Here is a 16,352-nt window from a genome sequence, read left to right as displayed (position 1 = left end):
GCAACGTTTGTCGCCTATACATGTTATATGTACCTGTACATAATGAAAAAGCTGGCAGAAACTGCTGACAAAGGAAAACCGATGAACGAAACGGGATTTGACCGGCAGCTGATACCGGTTGTACATATTACCATTTTATGATTATTATTATAATTATTATTAATGTTATTGTTAGCATTAACTTAGTCTTAACTTATATACTTGTTAGTAGATTATTGTGAGTATAGAAATTGTTTGTGACAAAATGGGGACCATGTACATATAGTGTCAAATACGCGATGAATATGTATAAAGCCTACGAGCATATACATAGTAATAATAATGATGGATAGCGAACGTCGCACCTCAATCAGTGACACATTAAAGATGCAACCGATTTATTACTTTTTACAAATTTTTTTTTTTTTTTTTAATCTTGCTATATCTATAATACACCTTAGATGTATATTCAATTCGCTGCACTCATTGATAATATTCTCATCCTCCGATCACAGTTTTATGTTCTCTGAGACATATTATCAATACGAGTCATGTGTTCGACGTATTATACATCGATTGTATTGGATGTGTTTCATTATAAAACGAGAAATGATGTACATCTAACGTAATAATATAAATACATTGCGGTTAGTTGTTACAATGTATAGATAAATTATACTTGTTAAGGCTTTTGTACAATAAATGAACGGCGGATGATCCGACCGGATCACCGTCCGACAGTATAAAACTTGCGCGTTTTTCGTAATCCTTACTAATTTAAAGTGCGTGTCAATTATCTGCGGAACCGAGTTTACTTTTCCTGTACTTTGGCTTGTCCTTTGTCTTTGTCGCCGAGCTGAATGACAAGTATCTTGTAGTTAATCAGAAATGGTAATCACTGGCCTTATGGAACCGAGAACACAGTTCGCCGGGGCAACTTCGAAGGTTCGAGACGCGTTTCAACTTTGTTGTACGACAGGATGACGAATCAAACGAGAAAAGTGAGAAATAAAATGACCGGCTGATGATGTAGCCCAGGTTGGACCGTGCCCGTGTTTTTACCACTTTAATTAACCACGTTGCAGCAGATAAATATATTATGGCTTTGCTTCCAGGCTGCAATGCATAAGCAATTAACGTCTGGTCGTGAGTCCGGTGCACTAATCGTCGAGATAAATTTCCTCTTTTACATATTAAATTTGTCTTTTGTTCGTCAGATAGGTATTTTTCCGTTTTTTCTTTTTTTTTTTGTCGTCGTTGAGTTAAAACCAAACGACGAAAACAAAATACCTATTATTCGCAAGGCAGACGGTAGGCTCAATGAAGATTTCAAATACGGGTCAATAAAATGGCCAGACAAGAAAAACACCGGTTTGAATAGTAAAGAGTAATATTATTGCCACGTTTATGAATACATTTATTTCTTAATTTAAAGATTCATATTGAATTCGCGATGTGTGATGATCAACTTGAGCGGCAGCCAGACGAATATTTTTAATTTTTCCTCATTTAGTGATAATTTCAATCTTTCACAGAACGGACCGTACAACGCGATAATTATTCATTCAAGTTAGGCTACAGGAAAAATTCATCGTGTGTCTATATACGTGCACAGATTCGCTTTAGTGTCCTTTCCTTTTTTTCTTTCACGACGAAGATGATTGTTCACACTTTAGTTAATTCGGTTACACATTAAAGGAGGAAAAGAATTACACCGTATACAAAGAAGACAGCTCGTTATAATATTTTCCTCAAGCGATATTGGTATTCTACATGATTGCGGTTTAGCCTAGCCAGAAGTGCCAAAAAAAAGGAGCTCCAAGTCGAAGGTGAGGAAAAGAAAGATGAGACTAATGTACCAGGAAACAGAATTTTAATTCTTCCTCTTGCAAAAATATTTACATCGGTTACGTAGTCCGCGACTATATGTATACGTGTATAAAAATTTCCCGGAAGTTTTATACCTTCTACTGCAGGTTATTACACCGATAAATAACTTGCATGCCATATATACCCATGCGTGGACATGCAGACAGTATAACTGATATTTGTAGGTACATTCCCTTGCGCAAGAAGAGATACTGGGACAAGTGCAACTGGGGAAAGTGTGGTAGTCGCGTAATAGAAAATCTCTGAACGGCTTCTAATTAACCCGATGCGGGTCGAGAAGTAGGTAGATAGATAGGTACAAGTATCATGTTGCGCCTTGGTGCAAGTCAAGCACCGTCACTCCGTTATAAGGGCAATGGCACACTTCCATTATTCCTCGAGTGTGTCTTTTCTGCTCATTTTTCAGTGGCTTTTGCTCTATCCGATCTTTGCAGATTTGTCAATTTCGACTCACCCAGACAACATTCACCAAATACGCACGATTATCAGTGTTGAGAGATTAGTTGCATCATTTTCAACTATTTCGGGTTGTGCCTACAATCTGTAATGAAAAATCGGATGAAAACGATCGGATAGTTAGAAAATGAGAAGTCTACGCTCGGTCGTCGGTATTTTACCGATACCGTGGATAAAAATGAGAATTTGTCTTCAACGGAATAAAAAGAGCAATAGTCGATAAAGTCTCTGTTAAACAACAATTGGCGACGATAGAGAAAACGATTTGTCGGTAACGTTCCACCGGTCGATCTTACCGTATCGTTCGATCCACAGTTTCTCGACTGGGGTGCGAAAATCGATTTTCACAATCTAACAGCAGATACAGAGAGAGAGAGAGGGAGAGATGCGAGGCTTTCGATTACCGGCTGTAAAAAAACCGCCGCCAGATGTCGCTGACAGTCGGTACTAAACCGAACCTCGCATTACGGCGGGAAATTTTCAAATTGCGAGAAAGAAGATTGTAGTATTCTGCTATGCCGACTCGATTTTTTCATTGGGATCCCATAAAACCAGTCGGTAAGTGCAGGGCTATCGAATTACTCTGAAAATTTACCAGAACCGTAAACCGTAAACCATTACGAAAAATAATCTAGGGCTCGCAGTCTTTACGTTGATCATGATGATGATGAAGATGATACTGAGATCGGCTGCTGGGACCGATTTTCAATCGGTGAAAGCGCGAGCTGGATAGTGAAAGTGAACCGCATCGCGCCGCTCCCGCGAAGCCGCAAACCGGAAACTGCTTCGTTGTGGGGGGGGGGGCAAGGCAAGCCTGCACGGCATCCAACCTTTCGGGCCTTACGGGCCTTTCGGGCATAACCGCGGGCCGTAAAGCATTGGGCAATCGGTCTGTGACAGTGCCGGGCATTCCGTACCTACGTACACGTACACAAACTGCAAGACTGAACTTTGCGATGTTTGCACCTGCCGATCTTCTACGTGGTTAAATACGTAATGGAAGATGACATCGCGTATAAGCGGGAAGGGAGAAGACATTTATATCTTTTTTAAATATCGCAATTCATGATGAATCGATCAGATTCGTTGCGCTGATTTGTTTGGTTGCACGTATACCTTGTCCAATTCATACCTCGTATGTAGCTTACTGAAAAAGTTGCTGTGATTTTTGCGATTCATCCATTATGCGCAACACAGATTTATCCACTTTGTGCGTTTCTCACTCAAGTATAATAGTTCTGTTGTAAGCGAGTCTGATGAATATTCAAGAATGCGACTTACGCTCCAGAGTTGAAAAACGAAATTTAAATCCTGCGGTTCGAAAAATTTCCGAAATCCTCGGGTAAAATTCCCTCCTTCTCCGCCTCGTGACAAGAATTATTGATACGTATGAATTACTAATTATAGCGAGGAATATGGAGTGCATCGCAAACAAAATTCCGTGAGAGCATATAATTATGTAGGTGTTTATTTAACATCCAAGCGTTATCGTCATCGTCATCATCATCGTCACAATAGACAAGTGTGCGTAATACTTATGTCATATCTTCGGGCTCTCCGTATAAATTGTTTACTGAACGAATTCCACGTGCAATTACCGATCGGATAACGCGATCGACAATTTTATCACTGCTATACCGCATACGTACATCATGCGTATTACGACGATGCGGATGAAAAGGCGCCAGTGCACCGAGTGGTTCGATGTAATGATCAAAGAAATTCCTCGAGGCGGTCGAGCGTGACATTTTACGCTACGTGTTAATGACGACGAATCGAAGCGTCGATCCCTTAGGTCAAGTCACAGACGCGTTGAAGGATAACCGCGATGGATTCGTCGTTCGATTCAATGATGATTATTAGTTAATCAATTTTGTATATTGTTGCGTAAAAATTCGTCGTCCAGCAAAACATCGGTCACTTTGAACCCAGGGCAAGTGCGGGTTTTGAATAGAAAGGAAAGGAGAGTGAATAAGAGTAAGAAAGAAACAGAACGGTCAAAAAGAAGAAGAACAAAATGTACCGCATACTCTTCGCGTGGAACCGCTACTGCGCAGTGTCTTGAGGCTGAAATACAGAACAAGTAGTAACCGAAAAGAGAGAGAGATGAAAAAATACCACAGAAAGACTAATGAAATAATTGATCGCCTAGAGCTATGCCGATGGATGCTTAATATGCTGTATAGATGTATACGAGAAAAGAGCACACACGCCTGTAATTACTTGATGTAGTTTACTCGAGGAAACCATTGCCAATAACCGCATTAAGGCAACAGGTTGCGGTCATAAGCTAATTGTAAAAAGAATCATTGTCGTGATTCAAATATGAAAATTTTTGGTGTTTGAAGCAATTGAAGAAATTTTTTTTTTTTTTCTCTCATTTATTCTCAGTTTGCAACAATCTTCACACCTAGACACTCGATCTATGAAGTGAAATGGTGCGAATCTTTGACTTTCTAGTTTGCGCCGTCATAATGAATGCCGAAAAAAAATCATTCACAGTTTCATTGGTTCGCACTTGACGTCGCACCGATCAAATACACCTGATGACGCGCGTCTCGCGTAGAAGCCAGTCATGGTAACAGCAGTTCAAGGTAAGTAATTTTCAGCAATATCTGACTTACCAGTAATTAATTATTTTACTTCAATGACGCAGTTTTCAAACGCCTGCAGTTATTAACGATGCGCAGAGTGGATAAGCGGCTGCTCGATATTTAATTATTAAATACGTATGTTGTGGCTGTGTTTCACACTCCGCGGTACCGCTAGGGACGCCATCTACGTGACGTCATACGCCTAGAGCCAATCGCAGGTCACTCTGGGTTAAACCACGCGGGAAAATTAAATGTGTGGAATTTATTTCTATCAAAAAATATGAAGATGGAATATATTTTCGGTGATACTGAATGCCTAATGATTACTATGACTGTTAATGATTATTATGACCTATTCAAATTTCGTGTCGAGGTATCATTGATTTTTCCACTCAAGATAACGGATTGAGTTATTTCTGATTTTTCGCGGGATAACGATACATATAAATGCTGCACAAGTGGGAATTGCGGCTCTTATGCTAATTTATGAAAATTATAACCTTGAAGTAAATTTTGCTCCGGATCTGGGAACGCAGGTGTGTATGCCATCGAATTTCTTGGCCCATCAACCGGAATCCGGTAAACAAGCCCAGGTAGCACATTTATTTCGAGGCTGTCTATCATTCAACTACAAAAAAGTCACCGTTTTGTTCAATTAAAGACATGCCGACGCATTGTTGGCAAAAAATCAACAAAAGGTAGCCTATTTTTCAATAGCTATAGATCGTCAAAAAACTGAACGTAAAATTGAAATGCAGTATACTTCATGTTTGCAATAATAAATCAATACTAGCCGTCTCAACAACTACAGTTGTGATTATTTAGGTTTTTGATGTTTTTCCGACAGATAATTGTTTGTGCGAGCGCATTCATGTGCCGAATGAACTTCAACGTCTGATGGCAGTTAGACTAATTAATCGTTATCTCGTACTTGACGCCATCTGACTATTAGCCCACGTAATTAGCCTACTTGCAAATTATCGCCTTTTCGGCTTCACTGCTCACAGTCAACTGAGTACCAAATAATAGTTGACGTCGGGTGTTGCCTTTATCACGAATTTTCAGAGGACATTCGTGCAGTCTTAGTAGGTGTACGGTGAACAATAGGCTCATAATATGCCTATTCCCAGTTGACTTGAAACAGTTGACTGAGAATTTTTGTTAATATTAAGTCAACCAACAGCGAACGGTATGCTACCTGGGAAAAAGCTGTTTGCAATGGATCGAACGACGGTGGAATATTTTGATGATCCAAAAATTACTCGACCAGCGAGTGAAAAATCGGCAAACTTTTCCAATCTGAGTCGGACTTTGGGATTTGCCGGTGAATAAAGAATCGTGAAATTGCGGAAATTCCGAGCATCACTTCGCATCACGGAGTATATTTTTAACGACGGTGCCGGAACGGAATTCCCCTCACTAAATCGGTGGGCCGCGCGCCGGCGGCTTGTCGGGAAAAACGTCGGTATCTCGAACAGAACCTGCAACGCGATCGGCAATGCCGATTCAGAATTGGCAATGAGTTGAGCGGCCCCCGCGTCTTGTCGAGGAACTGTTTTTCGAGAAATTTGCATAGTTTTAATCGTGCACCGAACCCTGTCCCCCCAAACAAATCAACCTTGACTGACGTATGCACGAAATTGACGAACGACCTTCGCCCAGACTCCGGCTGTGGATTTAGTGATATTCGAGGTTAATTGAGAGGGACTTTGAGTAATCGAGTTCCTATTTGATAGCCGTCCAACAGCGAGTCCATGTAGCAACAGACGCATACGCACGCGCGTCTTTGTATACGCGAGGCTATTTTGCAAGACGAATTCGCAGCTTTTATAGACATTCGTCGAAGGTGAAATTACGCCCGAGATGTTCGTGCTGTTATTTCGCTTAGCTTGAAACAACTCTCGACCGATGGTCAATCAGACAAATCATTCGACAGCCCAAATAAAACTCGAAGTGGTCGACCGCGCTGCCATTTTGAATTTGCACCGGCGCATACACTTTAGTTGAACCAATCGAAAGACGTATCCAAGGTGACGTCATAAAGGATTGATATTTTGTCCTTTGGTGTTTATATTATTATTTTTGAACCTTCTGACTGCAGAAACCGGCATTTTCAGCAAACAGAACATACGGAAATAAATAAGTAACCTCAAGTAACCTATTTGGGTGATTTCTGTGACGTTATCTTGGATTTGCGCAGAACGAGCGAAAATCAGTCTTCAGTTCCGACACACCATATTTCCTTACATCATGGCTACCAGTAAACTTTTTCATTGCATCCATTCAGACCTGCAGGTGTCAAGGGGTCTGAATCTACTGCTTTGTTATTTTGCCATGTCGGCTGGAAAAAAAAACTTGTAAATACTCGGTTATAATTGGAACTTACTCAGCGTACAGTTGCAGTTGTTTTTTAACATTGGTACAACTTGTCTATTCGGTTTAGTCGTAACCGACGTTACAGAACATGACGTCATGTCAAAAATAAATTGTAGCAAAATGTATTCTTTTCATTGGACACACGAGTTACAGCATTTCAGCTCACTGATTTCAATAGCAAATTGAAACAAAATTAACCGATAAAGGTTGCTCCGAGTGGTCTTAACATGATACAACTACCACTATATTTTATCTCTGCCTCGATCGGTTGGATGATAAAGAGATTGTAAAAAAGGGAATGATTTTTTCTCCAATTTCCCCGTGCACATGATACTCTGTTTACGGAAATTTTCATCAATGCAGTGTTTATATGCGTAAGCGCAGAAAAAACTGATTCGTCTGTAAGCACACGTTTTGCAAGCAGCTACGTGTTATACACAGGCGTGTAACGATTGGTTTCATTAATTCCAGCTTTTGGTTAAAATTGTATTTTCTCCCCACACCATACAAAATTGGCATTATAATTAATTTTTAACCTATTTTTATATTACCATCTATGTTGTATCCATGTGTACTGAGCATCCGATTAGATAATATTATGGTTTCAAATGGCAATTAGGTTTTGCCGAGTGTCTCTGCTTGATACCAACACCTGTAATATACGTACCGAGCTATTTCGTGGGCAATTTAACGAAGGGAAAATCCGCCTGCACGTATGCAATTCTACCGACTGACAATTATTTCGCGATAAATGATTGGCAAAAGTGATGAAAATGTGGATTGGTGAAATGTACCTTCAGTTGCCGAATTGCAGGCGGATTGCGGAAAAATGTATCAGGAATTGAATGAATGCAGGCGGATTTACCCAACGTTCAATAAACTTCTACAGCGCTTTTGTTTACCATTTTTTTTTTTTTCCTTTTTCTTCTTCTTCTTCTTTGCTCTGATTCTTTACAAAAACTTCTATGCGTATACGTATGTTCACGCAGGCACAATGTACGTACATTTTGTCAATATAATTTCAAGGCAAACATCCAAAGGTTACCGGATTCCATCACCTTTCCTGCCCCCGAAATGTATGCTGAGGAAAAGCATCGCATGCACGTCTGACTTGTAATGTCGGATTTTTATACGACCCTATATTCGTCAGATTAACATTTCTCAACCGGATATTATTTTGTGACGATTTTATCACAACTTTTTACCCGAGCAATAGTCGATTACTCGAACTGTGTTTTCTTTTTCACCCGGCAAAGAATATAATATAGATGGATAAACGGAATAGCCGGGAGGTATTTTAATCATCATTAAGTTATCATTCGTTCATTTCAAAATATCGTTTTATATCCGTATTTTTCAATCCGGGTCAAAAACATGAAATATAATATTTCAATATTACACGCTCATAACTATACCGAATATGGTGTTACACCTTGTAGGTATAGTTATTATTGAAAATGTGGAGATTTCTGGAACTGGATGGTGGTAAATACACCAGATATGTAATAAATTCGTGGAAAAGAATAACTACCGCATGTAATATTGGATATATAACAGTTATATACAGAGTGGGTAAAAAAAAAGACCAATTCAAAACGTGAATCATATCCGAATGCGTCAACTGATTTTCAAGAACTTTCTTTGCTCTAAATTAGAAGAATGAACCTTTTGTTTCGCGTTTGCAAATCCGAAAAATCTTTATTTCACGCTGAGATACACGCTGTTGAAAAACGGGTTTTCAAAAGGCCGTTTTGACTCTGATATTATACGAAAAACGTTTCACGTTATGTGAAAAAATTTAAGAGAATTGCTAAAATGCCAGAATCTAAATTTGGATGCCAATTTAAGATGGAATTTGAGTAGAACATTCTTTAATATAAATTTTTTTCGTTCTTCCAGCAACTTTTTCAAAACCCATTTTTCAAGACCACGTATCTCAGCAAGAAATTTTTTGAATTTTCAATCGCAGAACGAAAGGTTTAACCGTCTGATTTCAAGTGAAAAAAGTTCTTAAGACTTGACGCTTTCGGATATTATTCACGTTTTAAATCGGTCCAGTTTTTTTTTTTTTTTTTTTGCCCACCCTGTACAGCGTATATTTGTGTATACATCGCAATATCCGAATGATATTATATTCATAATTCCGGCAACCTGATGCAGTCACGTCTTTCGGTATTGGCGTAATAATAAATGTTGAGGATATTGTTCCCGTGATTATAATACACTACACCTTGCGTAACGATAACAATATTTAACAATAAATTATGCATTACATATGTTTATACAGAATTTGAAAATATCTTGATTCAGCATAATAATATTTATACACGGTGTATACATATATTATATAATTACATAGTGATGTACATCATCTCACGTGTAATAACAATATAATTACCTTGACAAATAAATATAACGATTTCTAGACAGGTATAATATACCCGGCTTGAAATACGAAGGCGTTATTACAGCTGTGTGATAATCACGGGTTACACGAGGTGTATACATCGCGAGTGACAAAAAATCATTACGAAATACGGATCAGTAAGTGGTATTAAGGCATTCTTCAAATTATTATTGTTATTTTTATATACCAACGTGATCGAGTGAAGAAGTAAACGCGAGCGTTGTTTGAATCACGTCTCCTTGACTCGGAACGCGGTATAATATAAAAACCTAATTATGCGACGGACTCTGTTTGCAGGCCAAAATCAGATTGCGTATACGAGACAGATAATATAAAGCAGCTTAAGCGTAAACGGAAAATAAAGGAGAAATGTTGTGTTTTAAAACCTCGGAATAACAAGAAGCGCGCATCGACGGCTTCTTGGTATTCACCTGTGGAATGTTTTCCATAACAGAAGTCAAGTCGCGGGAAAACTTGCGCCTACCGCGTATATGCAAGCCGCGATATGCTGACCTGTGAATTTCCTCTCCCACACGGTCTGTGCTTGTAAAAGTATGATAGGTATGATCGGTGCCGAAAATTCTTGCACCTAATACCCAGAACCTGATGGCAAAGATTCAAGGATCTCGCCGATATTCTTAATACAAATTCCAAAGATCTTTAGACCGATATCGGTATTTTTTTGACAAAATATCATTGAACGCGTAACGATCGGATCGATACAGGTTTGAATTAACGCGCATATGTAATTGTCACAGCGGTTCTTCAATGTCACCCAAGAAGTTCCTGCGCAAGGTTCGCGACGTTATCACATCCATCTTTGCTGTTTTTTGATTATAAAATCGGTTTATATTACAGCCATATGCGTGTTCAAGCATAGGAGATATTCATCTTCACTGTGGGTGTTTCAAAAATTAATTTAAACACAGGAATTAACCGTGCGATTAGCGAGATTCAGGAAGCTGCGCAGAGATCGTTCCGATATTCGTCTGCGTATACACACGTCGACCTCTGTTTTGAAATCATATTAGTCACGCGTAGATAAGTGTTCCTAACTTTGATGATAAAAAATGTATGTACTTAGTCGGCGGATTGATGTTAATTAAATGGTCGGAGGTGGTGAAAAAAAATTCGCCGAATTTATGCAGGCAAACGTTTACTCGCCTCGGTTGTTTATCCGGCAACAAAAACATATCGACTCAAGTTCCATGAGTGATGATCGCTGTTCTGCACTCTAAGTTAAAATTCATACTTGCGCTATTTTGCAGTTAAAAATTTAACCGCCATATTTAATTGGCCGTCGGCAATTGGCTTGTAATATCTTAAAACAAAGAACGCAATACTCAACTTTCTGTAAAAACTCAGTCGGCCAAGTCGCTCTATCAATCGATGGGCTGCTGACGCGATCGAAAAAATGGAAGTAGTCCCTCGGGTGGGACAGAAACAAACGTTGGAAAACGCGAGGTGAGACCCACCGGGTTCTTAACCTCCCACAGGCAGCGTCACATCTTTTATATGACACTTCATTTTGTTGCAACTATATCAGCATTTTTGCTCCTCTGTTTCGGCGGAGCGAGACTCGATCGAAATGGCAAAACTCTGCTTCATAATTTTTGCGAACGGAGGAATCGAGTGTTTCAGAGAGTCGACTTAACGCGTGGTTACAGGGCAAGATCGGTTCGAGTTTTCAAGCCGGCGGCGGCGGCTGAGCAAAAGCGGGGGAATAAAATTAAGATCACTTTCCCTGACCGCCGGAGTCCCGATCGAAGGCCTTTTGCATAACGGTGACACAAGGCAGCAATAATATCTATTACCGGTTCACCGGTATGCGGTGTGAATTGCGCGTGAACACACACGCGAAGCAGCAGACAACGAATAACACATACTTGTCTAACGAGTATTTCGCACGTACAGTGATATTTGCAGGTAAAGTATGAATTGCCTCCGCAGATTGTTTAAAAGTTAAATTTTAAAAACGTATAATCGAATTGGAACCCGAATGAGGCTAATACAAGAGGAAAGTGGGACAAGGAGACGGCCTGAATGAATATATATGCATGATTAACGTGCGTGTGTGTGCATGTGTGGGCCCACGTGTATTATCTCTCTATGGGATAAATCGCTTTGTCATTTTATTAATTGGCTGACAATCGGTTAGGTACGGCAATATTACTTATTACACCTGCGTAACGTGGGCTTGAAGATGGAGGTTGTAATACCCGGAGAATAAAAGCAAATAAAAAAAATAACGTTCTCTGGTATAACACCGAGGTTATCAAACATGCGATGGAATCGATTTTCGGATCGAAAATTCGCATCGTCGGAGCGAATATCGCTGAGCAAAAATAAATGACGCAGTTTTTAGATATCGCACCGTATAGCGAGATGGTGCGATTTTATCGGGTATGCAATCCAGACACGATCAGAACTTTTTTTCTCCACTATACTTGTTACAACATTTTTTAATAATTCATTTATTTATTTATTTGTTACAATTTCTCTGCAAGAAACTCTGTATGTCTGGACATCGAAATACGGTTTTTGGATCAGGAGTCGCGAAACTTTTTATAACGTTTCGTTGGAGGTGACCAGCCGGCAGTTTTACTAAGCAAGAACCTGCTGCATTCATCGATAGTTTTTATCGCATTGCAGTCTGCTCCAAGATTTGGAGATTTATGAAGAAATTGGTAACAGTATTTCCTGGTGTTCAAGAATCGATAAAACTCTAGCGTTCTCTTGTACTGCCAGTGATGCGATCGGTTGTCGAATGCCATCGCGAATCACGGCGTTTTACGACACTGACCAAAGTCGATTAAACCTGACCGCGAACGAAAGGCCCTTGACTTGATATTTTATTCCGGTATTGCGACACTGGTTTACATCTGAATATTTCTACATATGCCAACCGGGTATAATATAAATCACCTATCGATTGAACTTTAATCGATAAAATTGAACCATATTCAAGATCCGATCGATTCTCCCGTTTATACTTGAGACCAGATTTGTAGGTAGATTATTTTCATCGTTCGCAGGTTATCAATTTTAACCCCGGAGGTCTTTTAACGATGGTATCAAAACTTTTTTTCGATATTTGAATTTCACGTACAGGTTATTAACTTTTTTTTTTTTACGTCGGTTTACCGTACGGCCTAGAGAATTATTTGAAGGATAAATATTTACAAACCAAAACTGCGAAATACGAAATGCAAAATTCTTATGCAAAGTAACAGTTCATAAATATTCGAAATCATAGACACCTGACGTCACTGTGGATCATTAATCAATTTTGTCCTGAATAACGATCATTGACACGAAATATGCCTTTATTGTAAAATCGATTTTTTTTTCCTCGCTTCTTATTCCTCTCCTATGAACTTTACCTAATAGAGTCTCGTTGGCGATGAGAAAGTAGGAATGTCGAAGGTTCATACATCACCTTCCCGAAATTACTCGGACCGTGAATTTGGAAAATATATATATTATATATGTATGTATAGCTGCTACGTCAATCCCCTATCATGATGTAATTGACACGCGTCACCTTCGTCTAAACGCAAACGCGTCAATGACTCTTATAAGAATAAGCAAATTGGAGATAACAAGGAAAGAAAAGCAAATGATTTCGATTTTAACGAAAGAAATATCTCGATTGCGAATGTAACAGCGATGGCATCCCGTCTCTACGTGTTTATTATCAAGAATGACAATCCGAACGAGTATTCAATAAAGAAACGACAAAGAAGTAGGAAAGAAATTTTTTTTTTTTTCAAACTGCCTAAATTTATCGTGCAATTTATTCGTCGCAAGTTAAATACGTAGATATGTTATGTCTGTAATTGAACGTTTGCCATGCTTTATACATTAACATACATGGCGTAAGTGCAATTACATGCGCGAAAATGAGTGAAAAAATATCGTGCGTCAGTTGATAATTATTCATATTAATGGCAGCGTTTTGACATTCAACATTTCCATTAAAATTTACCGACAGTTAAATTCCATTAGGTCCATTAAGGAAGAAGGAATTATAAAAAAAAAAAAACTGGGTAAAAAAAATTCTATTCAATACATCCCTGCCAAAGTTCATTTTCTTAGAAGCATAACTCAAGGCATATTCTAATCGCTACTACCGCGTATATTTCAAATTACGTTCCGGAATTACAAGCTGCATCATCTTGGCGCGAGACTAGCGACAGCCAATCAGAGTCACGCTTTGTCCTTAACTCTTCCTCTATTGGCGATCGCAATTTTACCCTCATCGCGCGTCGCTTCCGTTGCGAAACACCCTTTACGTTGAAGTCGCGCTCTTCCGTTGATATTCGAATGGGAGCTGCAGAAAAGGATCGCGATAAATGGTTCGTGATTGAAAGTTTCACGGTTATTATCTTTTTCCTTACTTCTTTAATCCGCCCAGCTAGGTTTAACTGGATCTCGTCAAATTGACGATAACTGTCTCCTTACTTTTTTACCGCCTTTATCTGGGTATAGTCAGATCTCATTATCGCTCAAAAGGGTGGTGCAAGAATCCTTGCATATAGGTGGATATGTGTAATTTGATATTTTAATGTCGTGTGAAAAATAATTAGCTTCGGTTCCTGATACAATTAAATAACCTGTAAATCCACTGTCTGCATAAGCGGATTCGTGTACGTCAGACGGATACGATTTATTTGCATAAAAATTTAATTACGATTTTTGTGCAAAAACTTGATCACCTCTACCATTTTACAGACACATCGTTTGAGATTATAAACATGTTTCATTCTTTCTTGCAAATTGACGTTACTCCGATATTGAACTTCGGAGCTAAATCCCTCTTCGTCAAAACCTGACATGTCCAAAGATACGTTTATTTCGGGAAATTCAATTACTTGGGAAAAAAAAATGTACACCTCGAATTGAATGCAAATCGTTGCATCTTTATTCAATCTGACCCGTCGGCTTAGGAGTCCTTCGTCAAATTTCTGTACTCTCTCACGTCAGATGCCGATGAAAAATCGTCTTCCGCGTGACGCAGGGTGATTTCGACCGATGCCGAAATTCACCCCAAGTATGAAAAAAGGGCAACCTGCGTTGCTTTGGTGTAGATGGTTATGGTTTACAAGGATTCTTCTTCTCATTCTCGCCGCTGTTCTTGCGAATAATAAATGTATTCATTTTTACATCTTAAATAAATCCTACAGAAATTAAATAAATGTTACGTAAGTAATTACTTCATTTTTAAGGAAATTTAAGTAGATGAGTTTTAGAACAACAAGTTATGATCAACAGATTATTTTATGTGAAAATGTTATTTTTCTTTTATTGTTCGGATATAATGCTGATTTCGTGAAGACTACTTTTTATTTTACGTATTAATTTTTATACATAAGAAATGAGAGAGTATATTTTGAGCTAAAATTTATTTCATTTTTACCATACACATATTATATGTATAAATATACTAACCCTATTCAAATGGTTAATTTACTACACATTTACTAGACAAAAATGTAATTAAATATATTGTATTTGTACATTTACCGTACATTTGCCATACAGTATTTGGAATTTACTAAGCATTCGGCTAAATTCACGCAATGAATGTACAAATAAATTGGAAATTGAGAATATATTGTATCAGAAGGAATTAAAAAGATTTCAAACATCTCACAACTAGATTCGGAAATTTAGTTTTAATTGATAGCATGTCACGCGTACTGTATTACAAGGTTTCTCAATAGTTTTTGGAAACTCCGGAATTTTCTTGTGAATCTACTCAAGTTGTGCGCGTATAAACTTTATACGGCATACTTAACAGTATCAGATCCCAACAAAGATCAAAGAATACCCACGTTAATTTTGGAATAAGCAATTTCTCAATTTCAGATAATTACACTGTAATTTTACGGACTATCTAACAATTTACTAAATTTGGAAAGTGAATGCTTTTGTAAATTTATTTAAAATTATATTGTGAGTACGAATTCAGAAATTATAATCTTATTGGTGGGTTTTCAGTGACTGCGTCATCTGTCATGCCCGTCTGTAGAACGTGCCGTGTATCATGAATGAAATAAAGTCACTAATTTTACAAAGTAGTTTGGTGTAGTAGGTAGGGTAACTGTCTAGTAAGCTTGAACATTGCAAAAGCGACGGGATTCGTGTCCCGGTTGTGAGAAAATAATGCGCTCGGTTTTTTTTTTTTTTTTTTGACAGATCTAATTGCAAAATGCGTTATCATCAACGGCGAGTCGCAAAGGGCTGAAACTCGGTGGACTATCCAATCTGAGAATTAGTTTGATTATTTATTGTGAGTCCATGACGATTGAGACAAATGGCGGCCATCGGATAATCGACAAATATCTCTTTTTCATAGAGACAGTATCCGCGGGTGGTCACAGCGACCATAGTGGGAGCACCTCTCAATAACTGCGCCGCGGTATAATGAGCGTCAGCCTTAAGCGTCTCGCGTTTGCGTACTTGGCCACGTGACGCAAAAACAACCTCCGTCATTAGTTCGGACGCGACTCGTAGATGGCGGGTGCTTGGCCAAGTCGGAGGGACGAAAAAGCGATCGGCGCATGCGCAGAAGGCTCGGTTCAACGCGTTCAACGGCGGCCGAAGCGAAGCAAAGGCAGCGAAGTCGGCAGCGGTTCGAAGTAGGG

The 16,352-nt window shown here is 38.8% G+C and overlaps 1 protein-coding gene and 1 long non-coding RNA gene across 2 annotated transcripts in view; both read right to left on the bottom strand.

Annotated features, from left to right (window-relative positions):
* The window catches only part of LOC124302903 (uncharacterized), a 592,781-nt gene that overhangs the window by 245,891 nt on the left and 330,538 nt on the right, over positions 1–16,352 (bottom strand). The window lies entirely within an intron of this gene.
* On the bottom strand, positions 4,296–5,606 carry LOC124302800 (uncharacterized). The gene is made up of 3 exons (XR_006907781.1): positions 5,420–5,606; positions 4,950–5,143; positions 4,296–4,392 (listed from the first exon to the last, which is right to left on the bottom strand). It is a non-coding gene; the product is annotated as an uncharacterized LOC124302800 (long non-coding RNA).

The sequence above is a fragment of the Neodiprion virginianus genome, chromosome 4 (assembly GCF_021901495.1).
Source record: "Neodiprion virginianus isolate iyNeoVirg1 chromosome 4, iyNeoVirg1.1, whole genome shotgun sequence".
In the NCBI taxonomy this organism is placed as follows: domain Eukaryota; kingdom Metazoa; phylum Arthropoda; class Insecta; order Hymenoptera; family Diprionidae; genus Neodiprion; species Neodiprion virginianus.
This window is presented reverse-complemented; position numbering and strand designations above follow the sequence as displayed.